At 44.1% G+C, this 12,447-nt stretch overlaps 1 long non-coding RNA gene across 2 annotated transcripts; it reads right to left on the minus strand.

Annotated features, from left to right (window-relative positions):
• Nucleotides 1–515: 515 nt before the first annotated feature.
• On the minus strand, nt 516–12,165 carry LOC106500066 (uncharacterized). 2 transcript variants are annotated; one of them, XR_010883653.1, is made up of 6 exons: nt 9,925–12,165; nt 8,446–8,565; nt 8,203–8,338; nt 6,692–6,787; nt 5,700–5,855; nt 516–2,656 (listed from the first exon to the last, which is right to left on the minus strand). It is a non-coding gene; the product is annotated as an uncharacterized lncRNA (long non-coding RNA). The 2 variants fall into 2 exon arrangements; XR_010883652.1 differs by lacking the exon at nt 516–2,656 and having other exon boundaries at nt 5,470–5,855.
• Between the last annotated feature and the right edge of the window lie 282 nt (nt 12,166–12,447).

Here is a 12,447-nt window from a genome sequence, read left to right on the forward strand (position 1 = left end):
TACGTTGAGGCCGCTCAGCCAATGGGAGCGCTCCGCTCCGCCCCCTCCCCCCCGTTCCCGCGCCCGCGCCCCCGGGGGCCCCGCGGGCTCGGCGCGGGCGGCGGCGGCGGCGGTCGCAGCGGTGCTGCCGGCCGGGCTCCCCCCCCGGGCTCCCCTTACTCGGGCCGAGGTGCTGCTCTCGACCTCCTCCTGGATCTGCTGCAGGTGCTGGCGGGGAGAGCAGCGCCCCGGGAGGCCGCGGTAAACCTGGCGCGTGGCGCAAGGCTGAGAGGCGGATCAGGCGTACTCGGGTGTCATTAAATATAGCTGCTGGCCGTGTGCTGGGGCCGAAGGCAACGCGCCCTGCAAGAAGGGAGGGCTCAGCTTCATTCTGCAGGGATTCTTGGGCCTTAGTTATATATTTACACATGCACAAACATACACACACATACAGACATATATATATATATATATTTATATGCTGGAACCTGGCTTAGAAACCAAGGAGTGAAATTTTATTTAAGCTTTTTGATCTGTGTTGCAAGCGCCACATGAAAATAGCTGTCTACTGCACCCCCCCCAAATTAATGATTTGTTTTTCCATTGAGATGAATCTCGACTTTCTCTTTAGTCGGTTGAGCTTCATCTAGTCTACCAAGGGACATGTGGCAGGTGCCTACAATTTGGCTGTTTGTTTTTTTTTGACAAATGTTGTACAAGTAACCTACCCCATAACCCCCTGTAAAACAGCAGAATGATTTACCAAGGAAAAGAACGTATTCACAGGCTGGAAAGCTTTCTGCTCCAGGAATTATGTTTATAATAAGAAAATAGAGTAATTCAAAGTAAAAGCAGTACCACGTGCAAAGCACAGGGGAGTTCATCCACGCAGCCGCTCCATTGCTCTCCCCCCGAGGAAGGCAAGGGACATCCAAACGCCGGGGCGCTCATCCCGAGCTCTCTGCAGCTGGCCTCACACTAACCCTGGGGTTGCACAGCTGCTGGTGCACTCTGAGGCACCTCTTAGCATTTACACTTTAGCAAAATACACAGGGAGTGAATTAACGGAGTAAATAAAATGCCTTACTGCCATCAGTTAAAGACATGAAAAGCCCCTTTGCAATCAGCAGGCACTAAATACTGAGTGCGGTCTTGTGCATAGACGTAGCTCAAATAACATGACCCCTAGCCCCTTTTAATAGCTTGTCTTAATGTTAGGATGTTTCCCTTTATCCTTTCTATTGATCTTCCTGGGGCCAGTCTGTGTAGAGACAACCTCAGCCCTTTCTGGGAATTAATGCAGTGGGATGTTTCTGCTTCTAGCGTAAAAGAACATGTACAAATTGAATTACATGAACGAAGACCGTCAGTGTAACAGCAAACAAATCCCACCAAGTGAAACGAGAAGCTGGGTCCAGATTGCTAAGCAGGACCCCCTGAGGCTGAAAGGATGAGCTCCCAGCTGAAGACCTTCCTCCCACGCAACAGCGGCAGGCTCTGGTTCAGCGCCAGCCTCCGAGCGTGCCCAGGGCTTGGGCTTTCCCATGTCAGCTGTACTAAGGAAAAGGCAGCAGGCCTTCAGGCAGCCGAGGAGCTGTCTGGATTGAGTCCTCAAGCCACAAATTGAGTCGTGCTGCTCGGGGGTTCAGACTCAGTCAGAGGAGCGTTGTTTCATGGATGACACAGCCTTCCCCCGACATGCTCAGAGATTTCTGGCACCATACTCCATAGAAAATACCAGCCTCCCCCAGGTTTTGTCCATGGGCTGACCCTGGTTTTCGTCTGCACCATCTCTTCCATCATTAAGGTTTCTTGTGCTTATTTCTTAAATACCACTGAGATTTCCTACAGATCAGCTGTAGCTCTCAAAGCACTTCGCAGATGACATCGGTGTCAGCTTTAACCCATGAAGGAGCTGTGGTTCAGACATGTCTCAAGTTCGCTCAGCAGGCAGGGGCGAGGAACATGACCCGAGTATCCAAATCCCTGGCTCGTGCCTCAGTCTGCTGGCTGCATTCAGCAGCCCTGCAGCATGCTCGGTCTCTGCCCGCAGTTTACTTCACGGTCCAGAGTCCCAGCTGCTACGAACTGCTTTTGTTCTCCTGACCTCAATGGCACTGGCCCCATTTACAGTGCTGGAGGATCGGGCTTTTGTCACCAGAGAAATAGGGTGGGAGGATCTTTTCCAGGGCTGCTTCAAACAGCGGAGCTCCAACGCTGCAGCGTGGCATGGTAAGGCACTCAGAGGCACTCACAGCCAACTCAAACTGCACATTGTCTCTATTCCTCCACGATATTTCTATATTTGGTGTTTCTTTGATGAACGGTATGGCAAGCCTCCCAGAGGCCGCGCATCCCCCTGCCTCAGATGCATGCTTTAAGACTCAGCTTTTTATTGGAATTCATGCAGGAAAAAGCCAGGGCTCTTCTCCTCGTGAAAAAACATCCTTGAAAGTGTTGTTTATTGCTTATTCTCCAGGGAGCCACTTGTCTGTCATGCTGATTTCAGGCAAGTCAGAAGGCTGGAGCAGGCATGGATTGGTCATGATTCATACCAAAGTGTGGCTGTTTTGAGCTGTTTTAAATTACTTGCAAGCTGCCAGTCATTGTCCTCTGAGCTGAATAGCACTCCTCTGCAATCCGATCCTGCACAGGAAAGGTTTGCGTCCGCTTCCGCCTTTGAGCAAACAAATGCCAGGATGTCAGCATGAACAGCCAAAGCCCCGCAAAATCTTTCCTCTCCCCCCCTTAGGTTCATGCTGAGAGGATGTCAATAAAAAAGGTGGAATAAATTGGTGATCTAAAGGAGAGATTATTTAATAATTGCAGGGAAACAATACTGATTTTCAGTGGCTGACCCCTGACTCTCTTTGTTAGGAGTTTTGCTGAACAGAAACTAGTTTAATTGACCTATATCATAATGTCAGATCCATCCAAACTTCTACCCAAGATCACTCAGGACTGGCAAAGACTAAGACGGAAGTTTTACTGCTGATTTGATATCTCAGGATTCTTTTAGACTGTGTTTTCCTGCAAGAAGTTTCTCCAGCAAAAAAGAATGATTTAATCCAATCTGTGGATGACAGCACTTTAACAATAATCCCCATATCTACAACATGAAGTAGTGCTTGCTTATGATCAGATTTGAAAATGGCATACTTCTAGTATATAGGAAGTTGGGATGGCCAGTATGTCAGGTAAAAGGAACATTATCCTGGCAAGACTCCATTTTCTTCAAAAATCTCTGCTTTCGTGGTGGGAATATCAAGGTTTTTGTTTGGAACTGGATCTGCCAATAACAGTAGCTGTATGTATTCAGCGTTTTACTATGCCCCAAACTGATGATGTGTCGTTTTCTGGACACTGCATGGAGTTTCCGGCACTTCAATTTGTAGCTCCTTTCTACCTTGAATGCTCTCACGCTGCAAGCCAGGAAGTTAATACTCTGTGATGAAACCTGAAGCCTGGATGCGCACTATATGCTCTTGTGTAGCGTTTGCACCACCTTCAGCATCAAATTTCAGTCTAACAACATAAATGTTTGGGATGGACAAGATGTCAGCAAATGTCCCTGACCTATTTGTTCCCAGAGCAACGTTAGCAATATTCATAGAAGATTGTAGTGGAAAGGAAAACGGGTCATGATCACTTTGCCACCTCTTGGCCAGTAGTAGGGCATCATCTCTGGGGAGGATCTATCTGCATTTGGAATATTATTCCATGTATAAAGCTGGGTCTCAAACAGCCAAACAGTTAATATTATATGCAAGCCCTTAGTTCACCTACCTGTCTTTCAACATTAGATTATCATCAAAGCAGGAAGGAGTTGACACAAGCCTTCTTTCCTTCTGTTGGCTACCTTAAACCTTATTCCTTCCCTGTGACAAAATTGCTCCAGCACTGATCTATAAAATATCTTTGTTGCATGCCAACAGCACCATGTTCCTTGTTCCTTAAGGCAAATTTGGCTGGCAAACTTCCTCACATGCACTTCTGGGCAGGAGCTGTCTCTGTACAGAGCATGGTATTGCCAAGGACTCTGGCCACTGCACAGGCTCACTCTGTCTAACCTCTCCTGAGAGGTATTTGCAGGGCAGCTGTCAGCCCGATCACCACTGTTAGCAGCCAGATGGTTCTGGTGATGTGATCATGAGTTTTGTTACCAGCCTTGACATTAGCATCAGGAATCCTTCAGAGGAGACATCTTATTTGGGCAAAATGAGAGGTTACACTTTCTGCCAGTTCATATTATCAAAATTCCTTTCAGAAAGTCTAGGAAAAGGCATCTACATCCTGCAGAATCCTAGCACGTGATGTCTTCTAGAGGTTAAATAAATCCCTCCAGCAAGGCACTCTTGTTCCATGGGCAATGTTGCCAGCTCTCTTGATGTTTACAATAAAGTACTGTAATCATTCTGGTGTTCTCTGAACTCCCCAGCAAGGGGAGATGTACAAGTGTGTGAAAAGTCACAGGGCTCCTAGGGCAAAAAGGAATTGCAAGAGATACCTCCTCCATCTGCTCCCCCAAGGCAGAATCAGCTCTGCCTGTGTCATTCCCTGCGCATCTAACCTCACCTGAAGAGCCTCCAATGATAATGATGTCCCAGTCTCATCAGGCAACGCTGCCATTAGAGTACTAGGTTTAACCTAGATTTTCCTTGCTGTTATTGAAGACCATCCTTTCTGTAGATGCATCACTATTTGCTCTGGACTTTGTAGCAGCCTTTATGGACCTCTAAATACACCAATACATCACCCTCAGCCTTCTATTCTGTAGGAAGATGACCTTCTCTTCTGGTAGAAAACAACCTTTTCTTTCCTCAGAGATCGGCCTTTCCACATCTTGGATCGTTCCCCTTTTTCTCCTCTCTTTAGGCCACATCTGTTTGAAGCTCGGCACTAAACCCGACCCAAAACTCCAGTGCAGGCCTGGCAGAGACAATGCAAACCTAATATGATAGTCCAGGCTGTGTTCCTGTTGACACATCCCGGTATGTTATCTGCCTTTTTCACAATGCAGGACGTTTGGCACCTGCTGAGCTTCTGATTTGCCGCAACTTCCTGCTCCTTAATCCAATGTTTCCCATCAGTATTTGTGCAGTTAATTATTCTCACCCACCCTAATTCTTTGCAGGCTCTGTTTTCCAGACCCTCTCTCAGTTTTTCCAATGTAGCTATGAATTTCAGGTCTGCCTGTCTACATGTTTCCAGAGCTTCTCCTCCAGGTGGGACCTTCAGATTTTCTCTGTTCCAACATTTGCATGACTAATGAAATACTTACAGTCCTGGACCTACACTAGGCCCCTGGGGAATCCAGTCTTCCAGCTGGACAGTTACACTAATAATGTCTGAATAGCAGCTTCACTTCAGCCATGTTTCTTTAGCTTGTTTATAAAGTCATGAGAAGGCTCATCAAAAGCCTACAAAACTTCCCTCACTCATACTTTTAGATTATTATAGCTATAAATATGCTATTACTAAGTCTTTACTTTAAAAAAAGAACAATTTTTTTATTTTTTTTTCTTTCTGATTTTGGAGAAGAACTGGAAAATATGACTTTAGGGAAGAAAAAGGTCAGCAAGTAGGAGTTGCATTTCTCCTTTCTGGCCACACGATGTACCCATCACTCCACGGACAGCTTGGCAGGACAGTCAACAAATAGTCACAAAGGCAGGTGTCTGCTTTCCAGTTTTCCTTTTTCCCCCAAAGCATCTTCTTACCTCTATTCAGGCCAAGCCAGCACTGTCATCCATTCAAAACCACCCAGACAGCTGCAGGTCAGGGCTAGGTGTTGTGGCACAGATGAGGATGAATGGAAGGGAATTGGTGTGGCCCAAACCTCGCCTTTCCTCTTGCTGGATGAAGGCTACGTGCTTCTGTGAAATAAAAAGGGGCCAGCTGGTCAGGAGGTGGTGGCAGTTTCAATCTATGTGAGTTATAACAGGCAATGAATAATTGGGAAAATTATAATTTTTAAACGTGAGATTTTGCTATAACTTTCAGTGGGGAACATGGGGAACTTTTAAACGCCAATAATTTTTAACTTTTTATCTTTAATTGCTAGGATGTATCAGCCCTCTGTCATTTGCTGGTTGCCTTGAGCAGAACTTAGACACTCTTTGAAACCGGAGCGGCATTCTGCAGGAACCAGCATAGAGACTTGTAAAAGAAATATTAGGATTGGTATGAATGAAAAAGTGTGTATGCGAGCATCAGAAGAAATAGCAGAACAAAGGTTAAAAGAATGGCTTGTATTGATAACAAAGGATGCCATTCCCAGCAAAAAAAATTGGGGAATGTGTTGTCTTTGTCAAGCCCGGAAGGCCTGCACACTGATAAGACTGTAGCACAGACAACTCATTCGTGGAGGACTGTTCTCTGATAATAGGAGGATGGCAGCGGGGTTGCGGCGTATCATGTATCCCATTCCTTCTCCTGGTAGCCTACCAGGAAGACAGACTGTACCAAAGGACCACTAGGCAACAGCTGTTGATTCCTAAAGTTTATTAAAGATCTGGCAAAAAAATAGTTCATAATCACCAGCCAAGAGGAACGCAGGAGATTTAGTGAGGATTTGACCACCAGCATCCCTGGTCCTATGTGTAGCACACAAGCAACCCAGGCCAGACCACTTGAACACATACATTTTGTTGCTTGTGAGTGAGCGAGTGAATGAAATCTATGAGAGTGTGAGTGGGCAAAATCAACTTACTTGGAAATTCTGTAAATAAATATCATATTCCTTTTCTGTAAGATCTTGCACTGAGTTTGGTCGCACTAGTTTCCTACATCAGCAAGAGTGGTACAGCTAAAAGGAAAAAAAAACAGTGCCTTAAGGAAGCTCAGCGAGTAAAATTAGTACAGCTGATTAAAGATGTGCTACCAGGGAAGCAAGGCTTAATCTTAACAACAACTCTGCTGCTGCTGGTTGGGACCTAGTCAGTTGGTGAGATTCAAGTTACAAATGTTCGTGAGCCTCCCTCCAACTCCCGTAGCTGCAGGCACCTCCATCTAATTACACTGCAGTGCACCGTGATGAAGAGAATCCAGATCTGCCTGATTGGGTACATGTTTTTGTGACACAGTAATTACAGTCATTTAGATAGCATTTCTGATCCCTATCCTGCAGAGATGGGGAGCTCTTCTTACACAGGCCTATGGAGTGGCTTTGTGTTGCATCTGTGGTCCTACATTTCTGAGCCAGTTTGTAGTTTATCTGGTCCCTGACATGTATTTTGACAAGCCCAACTCTTATGATCATGAAGATAACTTCCAAAACGTGAAATAAATTCCAACTGCTACCCTGTCTGCCTGGTCAAAAACTGTAAGTATCCTCCTTAGCATGATGGCTTTACTCTGACATCCAAGAGCAGCAAGTTAGCTGTAAACATGTCAGGCTATTTTTCTGATGATTGCAGCTCACAAGACTCTGAAGAGGCAAAGCGTACTTATACATCCATTTGAATGCTCGTAATGGGAAGATACCAGACATTTGATTTTCAATAAGCTATCAACAATCTACATATCTAAAAGATGACCTAACTATTAGCACAACTACACCACACAACCTGTTTGACCCGAACTGTTCATTTGACAGCAGAACAAAATGGTGTTGTCTTTCAACCTTTAAGCTAACTCATACAGCACTTCTCCATAATTATACCAATCTTAACCAGGACCTAAAAAAAGGACTAATCTGCTCCTTAGCCACTGTTGGATTTAGTCTCCAAATACCATATATTAAGTTACAGCAATTCCAGCTGCTTTTGTTATAAATTTTCTTTTAAATGCTGTTCTTCATGTGAACTAGGCAAATATGTGTAATCTGCCTTTTTAACCCATAACTAGAGCTTTTTAAAAGGAAGATATGGGGAACACTTTCCTCAAAACCTTCCTCCTTTTACAAAAGGATCAAATTTGGAGATTGGAAAGTATATGGCCAGATTGGAAGGTGATGGTAAAAAAAAGAATAAAATCAATGAATTTTAATTAGAACTTCTTCCAACTTTTAACATTTTGTTGAAAATCTCATGAGAAGCTGTATCTAGTTTGGTTGGCGTTAATGTCTAGCAAGCTCTAATAATGTCTGGTGTGAGCCAGCTGGACTCAATCTAGTTCTCATTAAGGACAATGGGATCTTTCCACAGTTTCCACAGATCTCATAAAGCTTCATGTGTTTCAAGTGGCGAGGCACTACAGATCTGACGCTTGATCACCACTTACCTCAGGAAGTTTTGGAAAACCTGCTTGTTTTAGGCAGCAGCTGTCTCTTTATCCAAAGTTGCTGACACTCGAATGGATAGTGACCGAGGTGCAAGAGCGCTTCTCTGTCTGCTCACTGGTCTGGAGTCCCTCCAGGCTGCTCCACGGTGTTTCAACAGGGAAATGAGAAGACAAAGACACAACCTTGGGATCAGATAAACATTTGGAAAACACCATCTTTGTAGTTTCATAAAATTCACATACCAAGACGCAATATCAGTCAGAATTTTTAAGTCATACACGAATAGGTCCTTCAAAGTATACTTCTGTGCAAACACGAAGCAAATATCCTCATAGTCTATCCATAGAGAAGTATTACTATCCCTACAGTAAAGGAAGGAAACGAGAAAAAACAGTTAAAGATTTTTCTTTTTTATTCTTGTGCTTGCATTCTTGGATATTTTGCACCTGTGTTTATTAGTTCTGGAACCAGAACATAATGCTTGAAACTACCAAAATACACACAGATAGTAGTAGATTTTTTTCAGGATTTGTGATACTGTGTTGTGTGTCTCAGGATACAATCTACCCTACAGAGACATATGAGCTTTTAATGGAAGAACAGTATTGAAACTGTTTTGGTAGCTCAATTCTGAAATGAGCACACTGATCAGAATTATTACGTGTCTCAAGTGCAAAAACACCTAGCCAGTTTTGGAGAAGGACTGGTTATCTACGTATAAGGCTTGGAGAAATGCTACCCTGCATAAAACTGCTTCACAGGGATGGGGTAAGTGGAGTAATATGCAGTTAACCAGTGACACTGGCCTGCTGGCAAAGGGCCCAGTTCTGGGAAGGTGGACCCAAATCCTGAGTTGCACCGTTCTCATTCAGGGGCATTCCCAAAGGTGTCATGGAGAACTCGCTTGCGTGATATCAGAACAGGGCCTGAAATCTTGTTCCAGTAAAATGTCCAGCCACCCAGGCAAGCCTTCATCCAGCTAAAAGGCTAGGTCTTCTCCAAACAAAGATCGAAACATGAATTCTGTGTGGGGTGATTTTTATTTCAGATTAAGAAGCTACACAAAGAGAGACAAATATACATTTCCAAGAGATAAGGGAAAAAAGAGAGAAAGAATCATATTTGTTATTCTCCCAATAAAACAACCATCTCAACCTGAGCCACATGACTGTTTTCTGCCCCAGCAGGCAGGGAGACTTGTCATGCCGAGGGTGCACTACATTGTAAACAGATCTGTAATATCTACCCCAGGTTCACACACCCCCAGACATAGCAATATGGTCCCTTTTGCATGTGTGCACATACATCTGTTCTTGGTAGATAATAAAAAGGCTGAAACAGAGTCACATGGATCAAACCCATAGCTTTTAAACAGGAACAGTTACAGAAGTTCACGAGGAACAACACACCCACATGGCACAAGGTACTTTTGCAATGGAGTGGTTACTCTAAGTGCGTTCAGCACTAGGTTTTATCTAAAGACAGATATCTACATATCAGTGATACTGAATTGTACTGGAGCAGATGGCAGTGAATTTCAAAGTTTATCTGTGTGTCATTTTATTAATTAATCAAATTGCTTAGCATATAAAAATACAAGAATCCTCCCTCCTAATTAGAGCAATTTGTGTTTATATAGAAAGAAAAGCACACATACACATACACATATCAGAGGCAGACTTGCTAACAGAGAGTTTATAGGATAAAGAAAAGAAACTCACTTTCCCTGTCCCACGGATCAGGCTCTAGTCTCAACCAGGACATCATGTTCTCCCTTCTGTCCCCAGGGATAACTGAGTCTCTCAACTTTGGTGCATAGTTATATTCAAACAGTGACTTTGAATTTGGCCTGAAGGGAACCAGGACAAGGCACCTGTAACAGTAATAAGGCAGATTTCATATCTCTGCTGCAGAAGGAGACTCCTCATGCCTTAGGGGTGGCCCTGCTGTCCCTGAATCTAGAGGGCTAATCGAAATCTTCATCCTCACAAGGTGTGAGTGAGTCATGCTCAGCTTGCCAAAACCAAAAAGCAATACAGAAGAGGAGAAACATCTCCCAATCACAGAGGTACACTCAGCTATTTTTACTGCCGCTCATGGTCTCCATCCGGCACAGCACATGCTTTGTGCATGACCTTACACAAGTGTAACCAGGATAGTAACAGAAAAAGTCTGAATAGCACTATATCCTTAAAAGACTGGAAGATTCAGGGATGGCAAACACACTTCCTCCACGCTGGTCCTCAGGGAAGTAATGTCAAAAGAGCCTATTGTGCTCTGTGTTGCAGAGCCAAAACTGGGTTAGTTTGGTCACAACTATTTGACTTATTAAAGTGTAAAATACCATGCAAATATTGCCTTGAAATAAGTTTTTTTAGTCCAGCTCTTCCCCCAAAGTTGAATTTATGCCTTCCCCCCATCACAACAGGATGTGAGATACTGCAGCATCAGCAAGGGGCTAGGACAGCTTTATGTTTAATCCACATACTGTAGGACCCTGGTCTGGCTGCTGCGTGCCACAGTCTGGTCAGACTCCAAGGACCAGAGTAGACTCTTCAGGTGGGATACAAAGAAGGGACGCCAAACCAGAAATCACGAAGCCTTTCTTCTGCATCAAACCTGACCACCTAGAGAGCACAATTTTCTTGTGGGAACCAGAGCAAACACCAATTCATAAGAATACTGAGAGCACATAAAACGCCTCTGGTTATAGCCAACAAGCTTTAAAAACATTTCTTTACTGCTGCACTGCTGGGCATTTTCAGGAACATTAGCATCCTAAAAAAAGGACCAAATCAAAACCCCATGCTGTCAGGGAGGTATTATCTCCATCAGAAGTCCATAGGCCTCTGAAAGCTCTTGAAGTTATACTACTGCATATCAGGGAAGGCCCTAGCCCATCCATTTTGTGCCATTCCTTCTGGTTCTTAAAAAGCTACAATGCATACCAGTTAATAGTGAGGGTATTTTTATGGTTAAGCACAAGTCTTTCAGTGGGAATGTATTCCAGGGGGTTTCAGGCATGTGTAAACAATTTCCTTGCAAAAAGCCTTCAGAGATTTCCCTTGGTAATTTCTTTCTGTAACGTGTAACGGCAGCTAACTGAAGTTGTACCTACATGCCATATGCAGTTCAACTTCAGTTACTAAATACATGCTTGCAAAGAAGCATGTTACTTTGCTCAGTGTTGTTATCAGGAGGAACAAGCAAAAGCTACCCTGAGGATTATCTAACACCGAGTCTCCTGGTCTCTGTGAGCTTAAAAACCACACCATTACCTTTGCATTACTGCAGGGTTGACTAAAAACTCATTTCCTCACCCTGGCTCCCATCAATAGCCCTGCTTGCCCTGCAGCCAGCATCTCTAGCCCTTTGGGAACTTGCGGCCCTGGGCAAGACAAGTATGAACATTTCTTGAGTAGGACATACAGAGTTGGCCCGCCAAAATGTTCAGACCCATCAGCTCCTGCTGCCACTGAGATCAGTGGTTAAATCCAAATGAGATTTCATTGCTGCTGAGGATCTGCTGCCACTGAGACAGATTTGGGGCCCTCGGTAAGTAACCATACAATGGACTCTTCAATGAAGAAGAATTTTTCATTTTTTGCTTTTCTATTAAGAAAATCCATTCTAGAGGGGAGATAACTCTCCTACTTCTACACTTCTCCGCTTCCACGACCCCCCAAAAATGGAGAGATCAGCCTGTCTCATTCCTAAGCAGTAAAATACTTCCTGCCCTAATATACTATTAATAGTATGGTATCAATACTTAAATATATTTATATAACCCCAGACGTTAATTTTTTAGGGGGCTGATATTAGCTAACAATGGCCTTGGTTTCAGGATTCATGTCTGTCCTAGCCTATTCGGTGACTTCATGTCACTCAAGAAAGCATCCTTTTACCTTTCTCTGTATGATTCACTTCTGCATCTGTGAAATGGTGCCTGTCAGTCACAAATGTCTGTAAAGACCCCAAGTGGAGAATGAATACTGTATGAATATTAACTGCCCAAGCAGGTGCTCAGATGTGAAGACAGAGAGCTATGGGAACCAAGTAAGGCTCTTGATCAGTTTTCATCAGACTTAAAATACCCAGGGGCAGCTGTCTCAATGTGTTGCCCAATGTTGGAAAAAGATTAAGATCATTTGCCTTACTCCTTTCTCTCCTCCCTGAAACTGAAGCAGCAAGTGAACATGGCTTTCATCAATTTGCTTGCATAGATAACAAGGTCTTTTTTGTCC

The sequence above is a fragment of the Apteryx mantelli genome, chromosome 3, assembly GCF_036417845.1.
Source record: "Apteryx mantelli isolate bAptMan1 chromosome 3, bAptMan1.hap1, whole genome shotgun sequence".
NCBI classification, from domain to species: domain Eukaryota; kingdom Metazoa; phylum Chordata; class Aves; order Apterygiformes; family Apterygidae; genus Apteryx; species Apteryx mantelli.